Raw genomic sequence first — 19,804 nt, 5'->3', positions numbered from 1 at the left:
CCATTTGCCTTCACATTTCATGATGTCATTGTTTTTTACTGCTGAGTAGTACTCCATTGTGTATATGTGCCATATTGTCTTTTTCCACTCTTCAGTAGAGGGGCATCTAGGATGTCAACTATGTTCATAGCAGCATTATTCGTAATAGCCAGAACCTGGAAACAACCTAGATGTTACATGCCATTTTGAAGGAATGATTGGGGTAGGTATCTTTTTTTTTTTTTGTTTGTTTGTTTTTTTGAGACAGGGTTTCTCTGTGTAGCTTTGTACCTTTCCTGGAACTCACTCTGTAGCCAAGGCTGGCCTTGAACTCACAAAGATCCGCCTGCCTCTGCCTCCTGAGTGCTGCGATTAAAGGTGTGCGCCACCACCTGGATTTCTGTTCCCACAATACAGTCAGAATTTAGAGCCCAAATGACCAAAACTTGGCTTGTCCTTCTTAGGACATCAACTTTCCATTAGCTACCGTGATTGATTCATGTTTAAGTACAGGACAAAAGTAGGCCAATATTTCTTAAGCCAGCAGAAAGAATATTGCTATCCTTATTAGAGAAGCAATCTAAGAAATTAAATAGAGATTGCTGTGCCAAGGAAAAGCCTCCTTTGACTTCAGTTATTGGTAGTGATTATATACTTTAAATTGTATGAGGAAATCATAGTGCATTCTATATATAGTCTTTAGTGTAAAGTTTTAAATATATTAAATAAATATAAATGTCAAAAATGAGGACACTGTGCTGAATATCATTTCTCTGTCTTTTCTATTATATTGTCTCATAAATGTAAGATTTTTCTAAACTGTTAACACAAAATCTCTTCATTCTCTTTTTCTAGAGGAAATTTAACCTTAAAGAATATTCCCAATCTCTCGGAGAGCCATGAAACCCTGCTCCATTAATGCTTTAACCTATGGTTATGATTTGCCACAAATGTGAGCATGTGGATATGTGGGACAGGAGCTCTGTCTTACATGATTGCCTAGATTTGTTTATTTAGTATAAGATTTTAGGAGTGTGGGAAAGGCTATGGTTCAAATGTCCACTTCCTTAATCAGCTCTGCCTCAATAGTTTATATTCTTTCTAACAAGGGAGAGGGATTCTGTTGATCTGGAATTTCTGTCTCATAGGCACCAGCTTTAATGAATTAATTTACAAATCAACAATCCATGACTTGTACTGGCTAGGTGTAAGCTAATTTTCTACCAGTGCATAAATTGAAAAGCATGGTTTTGAGAAGGAAGAAACTAAAAGACATCTTGAAAATGTCAGAAGCCTAATTTTTGTTTTTGTGGTATAATTCTGTTGTGGTTGAGGTTAAGAAGTAATATACTGTGTGTCAGCCCAGAGGAGGTAAAATATAAGCTGTATTTAAATGTCTTGAATTTAAGTTGTTTTAATATAATATCATATAAGAATTGTTGCAATGTAGTCTGCTACTTCCCCCCTGTAGGACCATGGAAATATATTTAGAGTCTCAGTTACCTAAATTATAAACCTTAAATGACCATCTATGCATCAAGTTATATATTTGAATAATTATTGGAGAAGTAAGGAAAACTGTGTTAAGAAATGACAAGGATGATACAACTATCTAAACCAGAGTTAAATCTATCACTTATAAACTGAATAAACTTGGATTTTTGCCTCAGTTTACAGATTCAAAAAATAAAAATTAGATCTTTATCATACAGAGTTATTTTGAAAATAAAATGTGATGGTTTTCATAAAGCATCTCATAAATGTCTATACTTTATGGTGTGACGCCTGTGAAAACTGAGTGAGTCCATTTGAATTTAATTGGAAAGTCAACTGGCTTTATTTTTTTAAGTTCACTGTAAACTTCAAGCAAGCCTTCCAATAGTAGTATTGAGGTGACATTTTATAGGATGCAATCAGCTCTGTGCCTATGACCCCTTGGCATTAATCAGCACACACTCAAATCTGAAAAATTGGGCTCCTTTTGTTGCCATGCAACCTGCTTTATACAGCTGGAATCCTAGGCAACGTTCCTGTTTCATAATCTTTCTTTATTCCTTCCTTTCTGTCCTTCTTCCTTTCCTCCCCCCCCCCTTCTTTTTCATTTTTGTTTTTGTTTGACCAAATGAAACAGAATGGAAATACATACCAGGCAGGGAGGAGTTACTTTAAAATAAGCAACATTCCTTGGACTCCATTTATGGTAGCCCCAAGTTGTCACACAAACTTGTAAACTAGTTTGGATTCTAAGCACATCTAAGCATGGAAACAATATTACTGCTTATTAGGTTTCCAGGTCAGCCAGAAAGAGAAAACAAAATCAATACAACTCCCAAGGCTCCTGAGGTAAGGAAATAAGAGTCATAGTGTAAGGTCTGTGTTCTGTAGAGACAACACCATGACCCTCAGGGTAGAACCAGATAAAAAATATTTCTTAAACTATTAAAGTTTATTTTTGACTTCTTTTATATTTTTCACTAATCATTTTACAATTATTCTTAATATTTCTTTCCCCAAGTCCCACATACTCTCTTTTACTAAAACACTCCATATGACCCCCAATCTTCTTCCTTAGTCTCCCTTCATAATATTAAGCCTTGAAATGACAACTCACCTTTCCTCCCTATCTGGCTCCTTCAGTGCATCTTCAGGAAAGGAGATGCAAAGGATTGAATCCTCCTATAGTCCAAATTATATGTAATGTTATCAGCAAATAATTATTTACTGCTTTAAGGGTCAAATTACTGTGTTGTGTTAACATCAAAGTGATTGATTTCAGGACAGGTGTTACAAGACTTTTCCTGGTGGGACGTTAGCAAATTCCCATTCACCCCAGATAGGGCACAGATGGCAGATCAAAGGAAGGTTTCCACCCAATTCTGGAGTTGCTTACAAGAGCCTACATAGATGAGGAGTTAAAGATGATTGAGTGACCCAAAGGGAGTTACGGTCACTGAAAAAGCTCACCTCAGCAAGAGTGATGACTCATGAAAACTGTGTTTGATAAACCACTGTGCACATATGACCAGCAGACATCTTGGTTGGGTGGAGAGTCTCCTTAGCCCAGCAAGCATTTGCTGTGTGTATAACCATGAGAACAGACTTGGACAGTTTTGTAGTTTTTTTTTTGGCTTCTGAACCTTGTAAGCTGAAAGAACTTTTCTTCCTCCATCCAGAAACATAACGTTTTGATTCAAAGTTGGTGGAACACTGGAGGTGGGAGGGAGATGAAGTCCAGTTTAGTTTTCTGCACCAGGCTTTGCTTTTAAGGCCACAAAGCTTCAGATGTCGGCATAGACATTGTTGAGAGCACTGTACCAGAAACATAGATGAACACATTTATGCCTTTTCATAATGTCAAAGTTAACAGTAAATTTACAAGGTTTAGTGGTTTCAGTGGCAGCAATTTGTCATATAATCTGCCTACCTATACCTTGGTGGTACAGCCAAGGTGAATGTAGGTTCTTAATCTCAATTACTGATATTGACTCTCATCCAAGTACACAGTGAATATCTCTATGAATATCTATCTATCTATCTATCTATCTATCTATCTATCATCTGTCTATCTATCTATCTATCTATCTATCTATGGTAAAGAATGACTACGACTTAAAGAAGCTGTAGTGAAGTTTTAAGGAATTTTGGAGATGGGCTGAGAAAGATTCTGTACTGATAACATGATGAAGTAAACCAGTGCCAGGAGGTAGCTGCTGCTGGAGTCACATTGGGGCACAAGGCTGCAAAGTTCAGGGAGAGGCAAAACACTGAACTTGGAAATTTGAGAGCTAGAAACACATCAGGGTCAGGAAATGACAATCCAGGTCCAGTCCAGATGGGTGAACATAGACAAGGACTCATTCAATTAGGTCCTGTCAACAGTGGGAGACCAGAACAAGTCAGGGAGTCCTTGATCCTTGATGCACACATATCAGGTATCTGATGATAGGCTGAGTGGGGCTATCCCATGTCAGTGTTGGTGTTTATCACATTATGAGGACCCCATGAGAGAGTTACAGCCTTTCTTTGGTCTGGGGCTTCCAGTTCTTGGGCCTGTTTCACCTGATGTGATTATAATACACCATTGTGTGCCCATAGCTTCAATTCTCCACAGCAAACTTACAAGGCAGTGCTTCTTCTGTTCCTAGGAATAGGTCAGGCATCAGTCTGTGCTGGATGGGTGGTATCTGGCTGATGGTGCCGTTTCTGGGTCCACTTGGGGGCTGCAATCATCCTTCTGCCTTAAAACAGAGTTAAAAGCTGTTTGTAAAATAGAGTCTCCTAAGGTAGTACACAGATTGGAAAAACACTGATTTGTACAGCATGGAGTAATGTAGAATATGGCATAGCCTGACCCCCACAAAAGTCTCCTAAGGTAATACACAGACTGGAGTAACATACAACACAGAGAAACACAGACTACAGCATAGTCTGATCCCCACAGGCACCTGATTTCAATGAGCTCAAGAGATGGCAAAGGGTAGCAAAGGCCTCAAGTGCGAGCAAAGCAGAGACAGTGGAGAAGCCAGATCTGTGCTAGAGAACATAGCCCAGATTACCGTTTCTGCTTTCTCCAGCTGGCTTCAGGTATAATTTCTAAATCCTTAAAAGGTTCCAACATATCCTCCTATAGACTATTCTCCCAGCATGGTGTGTGTAATAGGAAATAGAGAGTGTACTGTTTTCCCCCCTTTCTAGTCTCTTCTTAGGACCCATTTGGAGAAATCAAAATTGTATCTACACTAAGGGCAGAAAGCCAATTGGTGCCATTCAGGGCAAAGTCTGAATGTACTTTTCCTGAGAGGAAGCTAGTAGTCATCATCAAATATTTATAAAATAGAAGAGGCAATGCACTTCTGCATGTCTAACGTGTCTGCGTTTTAAGCGGTGTTCTTTTGACCAAACAATGAAAGACAACGGCATTCAATCTGCCTTGCTAGTTCCATAATGGCACACCTGAGGAAGACCAGTTATTTTATTTAAGTCACTTAGTTTGGTACCCCAAGAAAAGAGGGAGTTTTCAGCATAGCTACTTGGGCTTGTAAAGAATTTATGCTCCCCCAGGGTTCGGCAGACACACTGAGCTTTTACCTCAAACCCAGGAGTTATCTTCACATAGGCTAGCAGCCACAAGACAGCTAGCTAATTTGCTTTGGAGCTGTTACTCAAGCCTGTGACTTGAGTTGTGACTATGTGTGTGTCTGACAGTTGTACCCCACTGATGTTTTGTACGTGGTGGTGACATGTAATTTCTCATCTACCCATGGATTCTTTCAGAGCAGCACTCAGTTTCCTGGGGTTGCAAGGCAGAGAGAGATTTTTCTCTCAGTGCTGAAATTCCTCCTGGCAGAGGCATGAGAAGGAAAACAAAGCATTTCCCGTTTCCTATGGTGGCAACAATTTTAAAGCACGGCTATGTTAAAATAAAGACACGGGTTGAGAATTTAAACCAAAGAAAACTTTGTGTGTATGTTTGGCAAGCACTTAAAGAGGAATTAGCTCTGAGTGATTTGAGGTGGGGAAATGAGATACAGACAATGAGGTCCATCCTGAGGTTCCATTTGTGATGAATAACTCCATGGCTTTGCCTTCGGATTGCCCCTGCTTGGCCTCTGTGGACAGCTGGGATTGTTTTAGTAAAGTACTCTGAGATGCACTACCATGAAAATGGCTTTCAGCGTTCCAATTTGTGAAAGTACAGGGACAATTCAATTGCTGAGAAGCTGGCTCTTCTAAGACTAAATAAAGACCAACCTCTTCTACAGCAGAGGGCTGACTGAATCGGCTTTAACATTCTTTTCAGCTTGACCCAACTTTATGTAGTTCCCATCCTGACTATAGGTCCCCTACTTCCTCCCTTAGGAAATTTGTTGCAGAAAACTTGCAAATGTAAATTATTTCTCTGCATTTGAACCTTCAGGTTTCACATCAGCAGATTCAACCAACTAGTGATTACAAATAATTTTAAAAAGTTGTTAATATTGAATGTGTGTAGATTTTCTGGTCATCATTTCCATAAATACAATAAAACAGCTATTTGCATGTCATTTACATTGTATTAGGCATAATGACTTAATGGCAGAAGGTGCCTTGGAGTGCTGGAGCTACAAAGTCACACCGTACAAAGATATCACGTGAGAGGTTTGTTGCGGGGAGTGGGGAGACTGCAGAGGCAGCCTCTTAAGTAGGAGAGAAGGATCAGAGGGTTGGAAGAGAAGATGCTTGCTTTTTGTAAAAAGGTCTAGGGCATGCACATAGGGAGAGTGCACAATTCACAATTCAAGGCGACAGTAGCCACAGTGTCACATCTTGTCTGCTGCTGATGGCCAGTCCTGCTGTCACTCCCTCCTAAGGGCAGGCTGGTGTAAATGCCTGAATGCTAACATTAGGTACTATAAGTAATTTAATAGTGATTGCAAGGATATGGGAGAACGTAGATGAATTAGAAGTAAACGTTATGCCATTTGACACAAAAGACATTTATGTCCTTTATTACATTTATGTTTTTGATATATCTGGGAGATCCTGTAAACAATTCCCCAAGAATACTAAAGGATGAATGTAATCACAAGCCTTTGCCCAGTCTATTTCCAGTTTTACAAACCAGGACTCTCCTTCATAACCTGAGAACTATCTCTTTGCACATTAGCACTGAAGGAGGGAGCGGCCATCTCACTTCATCTGTGGTGGATAGGGGTCCACTTCTGATGGCCGACGATTAGCAAACACTGGTAGCCTCTAACCTCAGAGAAAACATATATAGATCCAGGATTAGCCAGTTATGCTAGACGTACACCACTTATAAATCTGCCCCCTAATGTTCTCCAGTAATTTTCCATTGTCATAGACGCTTGCCTAGATTAAAAATTCTTCCCGTAATTAGGTTGGATTCAATGTCTTTCTTCTTTTGCAAAACCTTTTGGGACAATTTTACTTTCAACCATTCTAATTTAAGTAGTAGAGGAGAGGATCTTGAGGTCAGAAATTGCCATCACAAAGCACCACAGACTAGGGAACTTACTCAACAAAATGTACCATATCTCAGCCTTCTGAAGGCAAGATGTCAAAATTAAAGTGCTGCACGTGCGGATACTCATAATCTTCTCCTGGGCCACTTCTGTGTGGCATCCTGATGTGGTGTTTCCTCTGTGAGCATTCTTGGGATCTCATGCTGTGAACAAATTTACTCTTCTCAGAAGGACACTAAAAAGGTTGGATTGGGGCCCTGTCTAATACCTACTTAATTTACTCTCCCCTTTGAAGTCCATTCCCCACAGGATGTGGTTCAAGTCCCCATCAGATGTCTGAATAGAGTCCACAATAGTTTCAAATCAGATTATACATTAGTTTATAAGGTACTTAGGATCAGAGTTTTTTTTTTTTTTTTTTAGCAGACATCTTTTAGCAGACATAATTCAGCTCCTAATATTCTCCATTTCTGTTGCTAGTGTCTCTACCAGCTCCTCCAATGCAAAGACCACTTCCCAAAGGTACTAATGCAAGCCTTTCCTAAAAACTTGGCATTCTTCATGGATGACAGCCAATAGCCTACTCATTTCCTACAACAAACGCCAAATGACTTGAAGATACATGAATATTCCCAGGTTGCAGCATCCATAAGTTAAATACATCGAGGCCTTGGGCATTGAGCAGGGAGGTAGAGCTACTCAGCAGAAATGAAGATATTTATTACAAAGGTTTAACTTTTGTTTTGATATCTTTATTATTCACTTGGAAGTGCAATCAATGTGTCACATGTCAAAAATGAAATAATTGCTTTGGAACTGGAATAGACATATTACTTGTTTTCCAAAAATCTACATTAATTAGTGATAATTAATATAGGTGGAAATTTGACACTCTCCTGTTATTGTGCTGTCAATCACACACACAAACAAACTTCTGAAAGACAGCTTACTATGCTTAAAGTTATTATTTGGTGTTTATAAAAAAAAGTACAGTGTAACAACTTCAAATCAGGTTATATTTTACATTAGCAAAATGCGGACATTTTAGAGTTGGAATAGGGTAATTCCATTATCGTAAGATATATTCTTGTGTAGGCTTTGCTATGTTATTTGAATAATTCATTTGATTCCTCATTTAAAAGATTGATAAGAAAACTGTAAGCCAGTTTATCTCATTAGTAACCCACTGCCTGCTAAGAATTCACCCGCGGTCTCTGAAATAAAATTATGAAAACAAACAGAGGCATTCATGAATTAGGGATGGAGTGCCTCTCAGAGTGTGGAAACTGTCCTTGAACAAGCTAACATTAAAAGCTAGCACTTCTGCTGCTGCTTAGCTATTCTGGGCAGGGAGAGGCAAAGAAATATAGACTTGGCTTTTGCATAGCTATTTTGCTGCTTCAGATAGCTTCTGCAAATACCTGTCAAGACCCAACTACCTTTCCACCTGATTTTATACTTGTTTTGCATAATTTAAGTGTGTATTTTCTTCTGAAGTTTTTTACCTTTCTCACAGAGATACATATTTTAGCATTAATGAATGTAGTTTCCTATATTGTTGTTGTTTGGATATTACATTTTAATGAGAATCATACACACATACTGTATTTGCATCATTTCCACCCCAGCCTCTTTCCTTCCAATTCCTTTTTTTTATTATATTTTGTTACTATTGGAAGTTTAACACCCTTTAAGTTCACTGATCCATTCATTAAAGGCTTGATCCTCAGTCTGTGCCTTTGTTGGGAGACTGTGAAGCCTTTAAGAGGTGGGATCTAGCAGGTGGGTGTTAGGTCACTGGAGATGTACTCTTGAAGCAGGTATTAAGAATCTAACCCCTCTTCTCCCTTTTTTACTTCCAAGTCACCAGGAGGTGAGCCATTTACTCTGCCACTTACACTCACCATGACACCCCACCTAACCACAGAGGTCAAAGCAACAAGCCATTAAGATGAACATCCAAACGATTCCAAGCAAACTTTTTTCTTTTAAGTTAATTATCTCGTGTATTGTATTACTGTAGCAGAAAGACAATTGACATGTGGATTTTATTAACCTGAAATCTAAAGTTTTGTCTTTACATTCCAAGGAACTGTCTGAAATCTGGAACACAGCTCTGCAAATTCATTGATATCATCACATGGCCCTTATCATTATCTGGCCCTTGCTCTTCAATTGTTCTGTTTTCCCAGGGTTCTTTTATTTTACCCAATGTGCTGTGAGCCTCAAAAATCCAAGTTAAGGCAATGAGATTTCCTTCCCTTATTCTTTTTAGCCTTTTATTTCACCTTTCCTCAATTTCAGTCATTCACATGGAGCATCATTCATTTACATATCCACCAGTTTTCTCAGGGACAATGGTTCATCCCTTTATGTCTTTCTTAGCGTTTACTGTGTGATGAGAACCAAACATACCCATTGTTTGAGATGAGATGGTTAGATTAGTATACATGGAATAGTACACATATCATGGATATCTAATAGAATTACTAGAATCTCAAAAAAACCTCTAGCAGAGCTACATATTTTTCTTTTTCCTTATCTGTGAGTGAAGGAAGTCCTTAAAAGGAGCCCTTTCAGATGATAGGAATGCTAATCCTCAGAGAGGGTACTTCCAGGTCAGTTCATATTCATAGCTTTAAACACACACACACACACACACACACACACACACACACACACACATCTCATCTTCTCAGCCCTCTTATCTGTGTTGTACGTGACTTAATGAGGAGACTCCCAAACTCTGTATACTAGTATGACGTTTATCTGAGTCAGCTCAGGCAGGGACAACAGAATTCTATATGCTGGGTGGCTTATGAATCACCAAACACACTTGCTTTTCTAAGTTGTAGAGGCTAAAAGTAGAAGAAGAAGGTACCAGAGGATGCATCGTGTCTTATGGCATATGTATTGGTTCACAGACAATCACTTCTAGCTATATGCGTATATGGCAGAAGAAATGAAGGAAATTTCTGGGGTGACTTTGCTAAGGACTTCCATCTTATTTGTGAAGATTCCCCTATTCCCCTCTCATGATCTAATCACCACCCCCAGAGACCCATCCTTTAAAATAACATTTTGGGGGAAATTTTCAACATTTGAGTTTGGGGGAGGAACCAACATTCAGTGTTCATTCAGTCTTCCACAACATACTCTCTTCATCCTTCTACACTCATCTTTACAGAGCGGTGAATAGGTAAACAGGACTAATTCCGTCATATCTAATAGGAATATTTATCTCCATGCAACTACTGATCACAAGTGGCCCAAGGTCTCCACACTTATCTTCCAAGACCTTGCCCATATGACTTCATAAACTCTGAGACAAGTATGTTCTCTTTCTAATCCCACATCCCCTATGCTTTCTAGAATTTAGCACCTATCATGAACAAAAATGTTTCTTATTTGTAGCCAGAAATTTCTCCAGTCCTGCCTTGCCCAGCAGTCTGCATGAATCTCTCTCACCTGTGCTCCCACAGGCGCTTATAAAATAATCACTCAGAGGCTTATATTAATTACAAACTCTATGACCTATGCCTTCAGCGTCTGGCTAGCTAACTCCTTCATCTTAAATTAACCTGTTCCTACTAATCTACATGTTGCCACATGGCCATAGCATTACTGGTCTGCTGGCATCTTGTTGATCCTTTGGCAGCAGGTTGGCATCTCCCGACTCTACCCTTCTTACTGTATCTCTACGTGAATTTCCTGCCTGGCTATATTCTTTCTTGCCAGAGGCCGAAACAGCTTTATTTATTATCCAATGGGAGCCACACATATTCACAGCATACAGAAAGACATCCCACAGCACTTACCTTTTTTCTCAACATGACATTTTTATTTATTCTCTGGGTACTTCATATCATGTATCCCAATCACACTTACTCCCCAGTCCTTCCATATATACCCTCCCCACCCTTGTGACCTGCCCCCCCCCCAAAAAAAAGAGTAAAAATAAAAATAAAAGTAAAATGCTGTGGGATGTCCTGTATGTTGTGAATACATGTTGCTATGATTGATTGATAAAACACTGATTGGCCAGTAGCCAGGCAGGAAGTATGGGTTAGGTGGGACAAACAGAGAAGAGAGGTTGGGAGGTGGAAGCTGTGGGGAGACGCCAGCGTGCTGTCCAGGGAGCAGCATGCAAAGGCAGCAGGTAAAGCCACGGAACACATGGCGACATACAAATTAACAGAAATGGGCTGAGTTTAAGTGTAAGAGCTAGTCAGTGGTAGGCCTGACCTAATGGCCAAGCAGTTTAATTAATATAAGTTTCTGAGTGATTATTTTATAAGTGGTTTCGGGGTCTGTGGTGCTGGGCAGGACTGGAGGAAACTCCAGCTACAGTAAAACATTAGAAAAATAAAGATAAACAAGTCCAAATTGTGCTATCTATATACTCAGTGGAGCATGGTCAAACACTCAGTGGCCTTCCCCTTGAATAGAACTGAGTCCTCTCCTCCTTCCACCCACCAGAAGCCATCAACTGTGGAGAACAACACTTCACCATCTCTATTACCCTTTCATTGCACTTCGGTGGCTTCCTGTCTAGTCTATTACTTGGGTGGGGAAGGAGAGAGGTTGTCACAGAAGCCTTCCGTGTCCTTCCCTCTCAACTGTGCATCTGCAGTCATCTGTATCACAGCAAAAGTAGCCTACTTGCTCTTTACAGTAAGCAGTAGCATGGATCATGGGCTTCTATACAGTTTCTGGCTACAGCACAGAACACATGAACCAGTCTCAGGCTACAGTAGGACCACAGATCCAGACAAGGCCCTCAGAGGCAGCCAGGATCATGGACCTCAATGTGGCTACAGTCTACAACACAGACTACAGATATCTGCAAGACCCTTGGGGGTAACATGGACCACAGCCATCAATGGGGCTCCCAGTATCATCCCAGTGGGGCAGGTGAGCACTGGCCTGGCTCACCTTTTTCTTGTCTTTGACTCTTATGTGCCTCCTTCTTGTGGCTGCTCTAACAAATTAGCTCCGACTTGGTTACCTAAAATAAAATAAATATATTGTGTCAGTTTAATAGTCAATGAGCCTAAACCGGTATCACTGGGATGAAATCAAGATGTTGGCAAAGCTGAGTTCCTTTCTGAGCCTCAAAGAAGAACCCATTTCTTGCTTCTTATGTCTTCCAGTGATACTAGAATTCCTTAGCTTGTTTGTGGCACAACTTGCCAAAATCAAGAGAAAGCAGCACAAATCTCTCTCAGCTCCACCTTCATATCAGATCTCTGTCAAATCTCCTTCTCCCTCTCCTATGTGGACTTGTGTACTGCATTTAGCAACCCACCCAGATGATGCATTTCAGCATTGTGATCCCAACTTCAAAGATGCTCTTTCCAAATTACACAAGATTTAGGGGTTCCGGGGATGTGGAACTAGTACCATGGGGTGCTATTACTCAGGCTTACAGCAGTAATAACAGGTCATCAGATCCTCTTGAGCTGGAGTTACAGATGGTTGTGAACCACATGATCCAGTTCTCTGAAAGAGCAGCCAATGATCTCAACAACTGAAGTACCTCACTGGCCCCTTGGGAAGATTTTGTCACATTTTGATTCATCCCTCCATATGTCGCTCCTGTTGTAATTTGAGATAAGTTCAATTTCCAGGTGTGCAATCATCCCAATCACCTTGTTCCTTTGTTCATTTACCTCCACTTCCCTGAAGAGTGAATTTCACCCTGCCTCTGCTTTTGAATCCAAGATCATATCTTGGACAAAGACAAAGGCAAAAACAAACAAACAAACAAAAAGAAAACAACAGCCGGGTGGTGGTGGCTCACGCCTGTAATCCCAGCACTCGGGAGGCAGAGGCAGGTGGATCTCTGTGAGTTCAAGGCCAGCCTGGTCTACAGAGCTAGTCCAGGGCAGGCTCCAAAGCTATCAAGAAACCCTGTCTTGAAAAACCAAAGAAAAAAAGAGAAAACAACAACAAAAAACCCAAAAGCTATGCTTATTGCCTTCATCATCTCAAATTTTCAACTTTATATTCTTTGACCATTGCCGTTCATCTTTCCTATTCATTTCCTCAAATATAGCCATGCCAAAAAATAAAAATAAAAAATCTTGATCTGTCTGGGACTGTCTCTTGATCTCATTACCTTCATTCTTCACCTCAGTTAGATGCCCTCCCTATCTGATCAATCTTCATTCTACCCACCCTGTTTACAATCAGCTCCTTAGAACTCCTACTTTATGGTCAGGGGAATATGGATACAGAGAAACCTCACTTAACTGTGCTTCCTTTAGATGTGTAATGTCATGAAGAACATTAGAATGTCCAAAAATTTCACTGCACTTCTGCAGTCATGTTCTATTGTCACAGATAATGGTTTCATAATTTTTCTTTTCTCTTCAAACCTCCAACACTCCCCAAGCTGACAACCTTGCTTCATGATTTCATGATGAAAATGTAAGAAACAGGATGCCAGACACACTGCCAACATTTGTAGGCTCTTCTCATCCTGATGATTTTGGATCTAAACTGTTCCCCAAAGGTCATGCATTGAACCATATCATCAGCTAGCTTCTATTTGGGATGGTTTGGGGACTTTTGGAGGTAAGAATCGATGACTAGAAACATCCCTGGGAGGATGCATTTTTGTTACCAAAGTCATGGCGACAAAAGATCACAAGGTGAAAACTGAAACTTCATAGCAAAATAAATTACTTATTGCATTCTGGGGATTAGTTATATAAAAATTAATTAAAATTCCTCCATTTTGTGGACAATGCTTTGTACCCAGTTCATTGATGAGATCAATTATTGTGGAATAATCTTTCTGAATACTGTGAAGATGTGTCTCTGGTAAGGCACCTTCTGATTGGTTTAATGAAAAAGAGCTGAATGGCCAACAGTTAGGCAGGAGAGGAAAGGACTTGCAGAAAGAAATAAGAACTCTGGGAAGAAGGGAGGCAGGATTCCCTAGCCAAACACGGTACTAAGAAGAGTTAATTAGCCATGTGGCAGAACATAGATTTATATAAATGGATTAATTTAAGTTATAAGAGCTAATTGGAACAAGCCTCAGCTAAGGCCAAGCTTCCATACTTTATAAGAAATCTCTGTGTCAATATTTGGGAACTGATGGTCCAAAGAAAATCTAGCAACAATCAACAATGTTGTAGTTTAGCATCTTTTTGGTTTTATTCTCACTAGGTAGTTTCCACCAGCAGGGTTTCCAGAACCAAGGGCACATGTATATTAAGTAACAAATACTTTAAAATTGTTTTCCACAAAGCCTTCGTAAGTGCTGTCCTTAAGTGGAAGGGCAACGGTTATAGTGAGATGGAAAAAGAATGAGGAGGAAAAGAAAAACTATTTCTCAATCTGAGAAAAGAAGGAAAATAGCAAAAATGATAATATATGTGAGAATCACAGTTAGGACTTATGTAAGTCTGTATATACACACATACATACACACACACTTACATACATATATATGTATATATTTTGATTGCTATCAACCAACATATACAAATAGAACAGTTTAGTCACCATGTATAGTAAGATTGATTTCTAGATTCCTTTATCTTGTCTATTAATCCAGTTCCTGTAAATGTGCTGATATAATATTGAAAGTTTTATGGTGGCTTTATACTATTTTTTGAGGTAGGACAAGACTCGAATTATTTCTTTTTCATTTTTGACTACTTTATGGAGAACTTTCTCCAGTATAAAATTTAATGTTATTGTTATTTCCCATACATTAAGTACTCAGAAATAAAATCTCTCAGATAATGTAACTGAAATTACATTATAGTTTAGTTTGTAGGTAGTATTTACATTCATTATAAAGTGAAGTATATATATATATATATATATATATATATATATATATACATATATATGTTGAACCAACTAAAAACCTCTGCAGTGTTAGTCAGGTTCTAGTCCTTGTGTGTTTTCTTATCAAGACTATTATCCTAAATAATACCATTTATCTCCTTTTGGTTTCACACACTTTCCACTGACCTTTAGCTGGCTCTTCTCTAATTGTAGAAATAACGCCATATAGAGTTGGAGAGTGAATCTCTTGCACAGTTTGGAGTTGCATCTCACGTAATGACTTCTCTTCGAGAAATGGTTAAAACTGCTTGCATTCCAACCTCAATTTCTCCTGCTTTTCATTTTATAATTTTGGACTGCTTACCTTATACTTTGAGTCTTTCAACTCTAAAATGAGAGTAATAAGTCGAGTTTCTCATGATTATTTAGAGTAAATTAATGAGTGCATAAAAATTAGGCATTAGCCCCAGTACAGACCATAATGGATGTTGTTTCCTCAATGGTAGCAGGAAATAGTCCCTGAAGTTCAATTTTTATTATTTCTATCTGCCTCAGAACCAATGATCTTATATTAAGGAAGAACAAAAAGAATAGATGGTTGATGATATTTTTTTTTGTGATATATATTTTTTATTTTACAATATCATTCAGTTCTACATATCAGCCATGGGTTCCCCTATTCTCCCCCCTCCCACGCCCTCCCCTTACCCCCAGCCCACCCTCCATTCCCACCTCCTCCAGGACAAGTCCTCCCCCGAGGACTGTGATCAACTTGGTAGACTCAGTCCAGGGAGGTCCAGTCCCTTCCTCCCAGACTAAGCCAAGTGTCCCTGCATAAGTTCCAGGTTTCAGACAGCCAACTCATGCAATGAGCACAGGACTTGGTCCCACTGCCTAGAAGCCTCCCAAATTGATCAAGCCAATCAACTGTCTCACCTATTCAGAGGGCCTGATCCAGCTGGGAGCCCCTCAGCCTTTGGTTCATAGTTCATGTTTTTCCATTCATTTGGCTATTTTTTTTCAATAATTGAGTAAAACTGGAATTTATTATATGCCACAGTCGTCCTAGGGACCTCCATGCTATATATATAGCCTCTATGGTTCTATGGGTCGTGGTCTGATTGTTCTTTATTTTATATCTAGAATCCAAATGGATGAAAAAAATGTGGTACATATACACAATGGTTGATGATATTTAATGAATCAAATCATTTGATGTATCTGAAGGACCTTTTACATGTGGATACAGTTGTGGTAATTTCCTTGGCATAAGAATTTACTGTCTTTTAGTGATTCTGATAATGTCCAGTGAAATGTGTTTCATTCCTTGATGAAATTTTAATGATTCTTTCAGATAAATAAAATTCAATATTAATAAATCAATTAATGGTATGATTTTTCTTTCTTGTTATTTTCCTTCTGAAAAAAAATAGTTATTTGTTTTCCTAAATTTACAATACTAGCACTTAAGAAAAATGCATAGAGCTGGGTGGTGGCGGTGCATGCCTTTAATCTCAGCACTTGGGAGGCAAAGGTAGGTGGATCTCTGTGAGTTCGAGGCTAACCTGGTTTAGAAAGCAAGTTCCAGCACAGTTAAGAATGTTACACAGAGAAACCCTGTCTCAAAAAAAAAAAAAAAAAAGGCATGGGATTCTTCAAAGACATGGGATTCTTCACTAAACAGCTTCTCTAATGATTCAGCAGCTTTGTGTCAGTATCTGTAGAAGGAATGTTAATTAGTTCCAACTCTGAACTGTTAGGTATAGGCCAGGAAGAATGTCTCAGTTTCATTCTAGGGACACATGCTTCAGCACAAGGGGAGGCTAAGTACACCTGACGAAGGATAAATGATAGAAAAATATCTAAATTTTATCTTCCCCATTCTCACATTTGCTATGATATTATTTGTATGATATGAAGGGAGTCTTTCTCATCTTTTTTAAAAACCTATATATCTAATCATATTATGCACTTATCTTCTGTTCAATTATTTACCCATTTACCTAATAAGTATTCTTTAAGCCCCTATCATCTTCTAAGAACCAAGGAAACACTGTGTTCTTTACATACAAAGAGAAAAAACAAACAACCAACAACAAACCAGTGGAGTTCCTGTCCTTGAAGAACATACACTGTGGTAGGAAATTCAGGATAAGTAAGTATGCAAATCACAGTACAATGCCCAAGAGACTGGAGAGATGGTTAAGTGCCTGCTACACAGATATGAGGACTGGCATCTTCTCTCTGCCAGTTTTATATATTCATAGCAATTAGATGACTGGATTTACAGTAATGGTTAAATATATACTCTGTTGCATGATCCTGCTGCCTTATTCAGGGACAAAGTGATTTCAATTAATTTCATGCTTCTAAGTGAAGACACTTTGCCGCTGGCGTGTTGGCCATTCATCTATTCTGTTTTTAATAATCTAAGACTTTTAAAAGAACTTACTAAATTAAAATGAAGCATTCAAAGACACAAAGACAGTCACGTCTCGTGTACTGGAATATAGGCAACAAGATTAAAGATTCACTCTTTTGTAACAAGAGAGCCAACAGAAATAAAAGATTCAAGATTTGTGATGCAAAAATCAATCATCCTGTATGAGAAGGACCTTGAATATTTTAAGGGTTTCAAAAGAGTTCTAAAAGGAATTTTCATAGTTTTATATAAGCATAAATCTATTAGACATGTGACCAAGTTATATTCTTGAGCAAATGAACTTATCAACAAATCAAGCATTTATCTATGACCTGTATATGAAGAGATAAAACTGTTCTGCTTCAGGGAATATCTGAAATTCAGAATGAATTTTGGCCAAGATGAGAGAAATGGGCTTCATGGTGTGCTGTTTGGGGTCAAAACTCCTGAAAGACAGAGAAAATTCATTCCTTTTTACTCATTTCAGACTTTGTTTTTGAGATGGGGCCTTACTATGTAGATTTGGTTCTCCAGCTTGTTCCTAAGGGCTGGGATTATGGGAGTGTATGTACCACCCCACCCAGAAAATTCTGGTGTGTTGACTGAAACTTTCTCCTTGTTTGATTACACAGTCAGAGACTGTTGTATGACCTGACTGTGAGAACTTGATAAAGGTCCTGCTAGGCACTTCTGATTGAGTTCTGCTGAACTGAGATTCAAAACACAGATCTTGGCAATTCACTTCTGAGATGAAGCAAATTGTCTGAAAAAATAACTGCTTTACATCAATGTCATGATTTAAAACAAAAAACAAACAAACAAACAAAAAACTCCCAATGCCAAGTGAGGGTCCCTTTCTCTGACTATATCTAGTATTTGTTCTTAAATTAAAAAAAAAAAGCCTTATATAAAGGTGTTCAATGTAGTCAGTCTTAAAAATTGGATGTTGTGATGCTTTTCCACCACCTATGTTTAGCAAATTTCACTTAATCAGAAACTATGCTGAACTTTATCATCATGGACAACCTTCAGTATCTGTGGAAGCCTATAACAACCACATGAAATTCATATTCTGAGCTTCTCTCAAAGTCAGTCTATTGGAAGCATTTATCTATGTTGTGATCATTTTGCCATTTCTCTGATATCAATTGACATAGAAATGCCTTGCAGTTGGAAACAATCCCTACATTGGGTATATAACTTATAAATTGCAGCATAAGGAACAAAGTCAAGTGGCAGCTTCAAGAACTATCTCCTGCAGTCAACACTATAATTTACCAGATAGAAGAGGATGGCAAAAGGTAGCCCTGCCATGGTACTTTCTATTACATCTCCATGTAATCGTGTAATCCTCTAGCATGGCTCACACAGAAACTAAAATAACTCTAGACTCTTGAAAACCCAACTGATTAATGGCCTTGCCTACAGCTGCTGTGTCAGACTTGACATTTTGTTTGTGCAGATTAATATGGTCTGAGGAACAGAGGCAGTTAGTGCTCCCAAATAACAGAAAACAGTACACATTTATGGTTTTGACCTTGTCCTAGGCTAACTTTCCTGTCACATGTTATAATATAGATCAAGGAGAGACAAATAAGCTAGACCTTCAAATGTCTGTTAGAGCTGTATCAATATACAATAACAACCTCTTCCCAAGTTTCTAGAGTTTATATGATGTTGTGATGCTAGCACTCATTGATTGAAGAGGCTGTGCATCTAGAGATAAAGAATAAAAATAAATATATATGATGATGTTCATTTCTTTTTTTGTGGTTGGAAGTACAGCATATAGTAATTTAGATACCATGTCTCAGAAAGTCATGACCACTAGGTTCTGGAAAACTTTATTCCTTTAGCATCTGGATTATATGTGTTCTGAAAACTCCTCCAATGCCCCAGACCTTCTTACTGATCTGGCTTAATTAGCAGGGTGATAGCTTTGATTTATGGAACAAGTGCTAGGATTTCTTTTCAAACCTTTAAAGAATTTGTTCCTGTGTGAGCAACTAGACATCCATGAGGACAATCTGGGCATACCATAGAGTATCATGTTGATCACCTTCAAATAACATCATGCCAAGTCACAAGGCCAAAGAGAAGAAATTATAATCCACTATAAAATGAAAAGACACATCAGGATTGACCTTTAGAATGAGTCGACACCAACAATGTGCATGTACTGATCATCTGTGCTCAAATGTTAGATATTATTGCATTGGCACGTCTCACTCAGCTCACATGTATGATCATAGACAGTAGCTATGATGACCGGTCAACAGACGGAGAAATACTTGAGATTTCAAAAGCGATCCATGTCTTTGGCTGGATGCAAGCATAAAACTGACCATTACTTAAAGGTCAGTTGGCTAAGACCAAATGATAGAGATAGAGGACAATTCTTTTAACTAAGATCTAAGTCATTCACTTTGTTAGAGAACTTAAAATTGTTAAATTTTGAATTATTAAGAGAACTTACTTGTGATTACATGACTTACATTGTCTATAATCACTAGGTTACAGAATGTGACCAATGGTGTGGCTAATTGACTCTGAATATGGAAACAGAAAGATTGTGAGATTGAATACAAGGAAGTATGAGGTAGATGAATATAGATAATCATGTGAGACC

The sequence above is a fragment of the Peromyscus leucopus genome, chromosome 20 (genome assembly GCF_004664715.2).
Source record: "Peromyscus leucopus breed LL Stock chromosome 20, UCI_PerLeu_2.1, whole genome shotgun sequence".
Lineage (NCBI taxonomy): Eukaryota > Metazoa > Chordata > Mammalia > Rodentia > Cricetidae > Peromyscus > Peromyscus leucopus.
The sequence above is the reverse complement of the archived record's forward strand: the minus strand, read 5'-3'. Positions refer to the sequence as shown.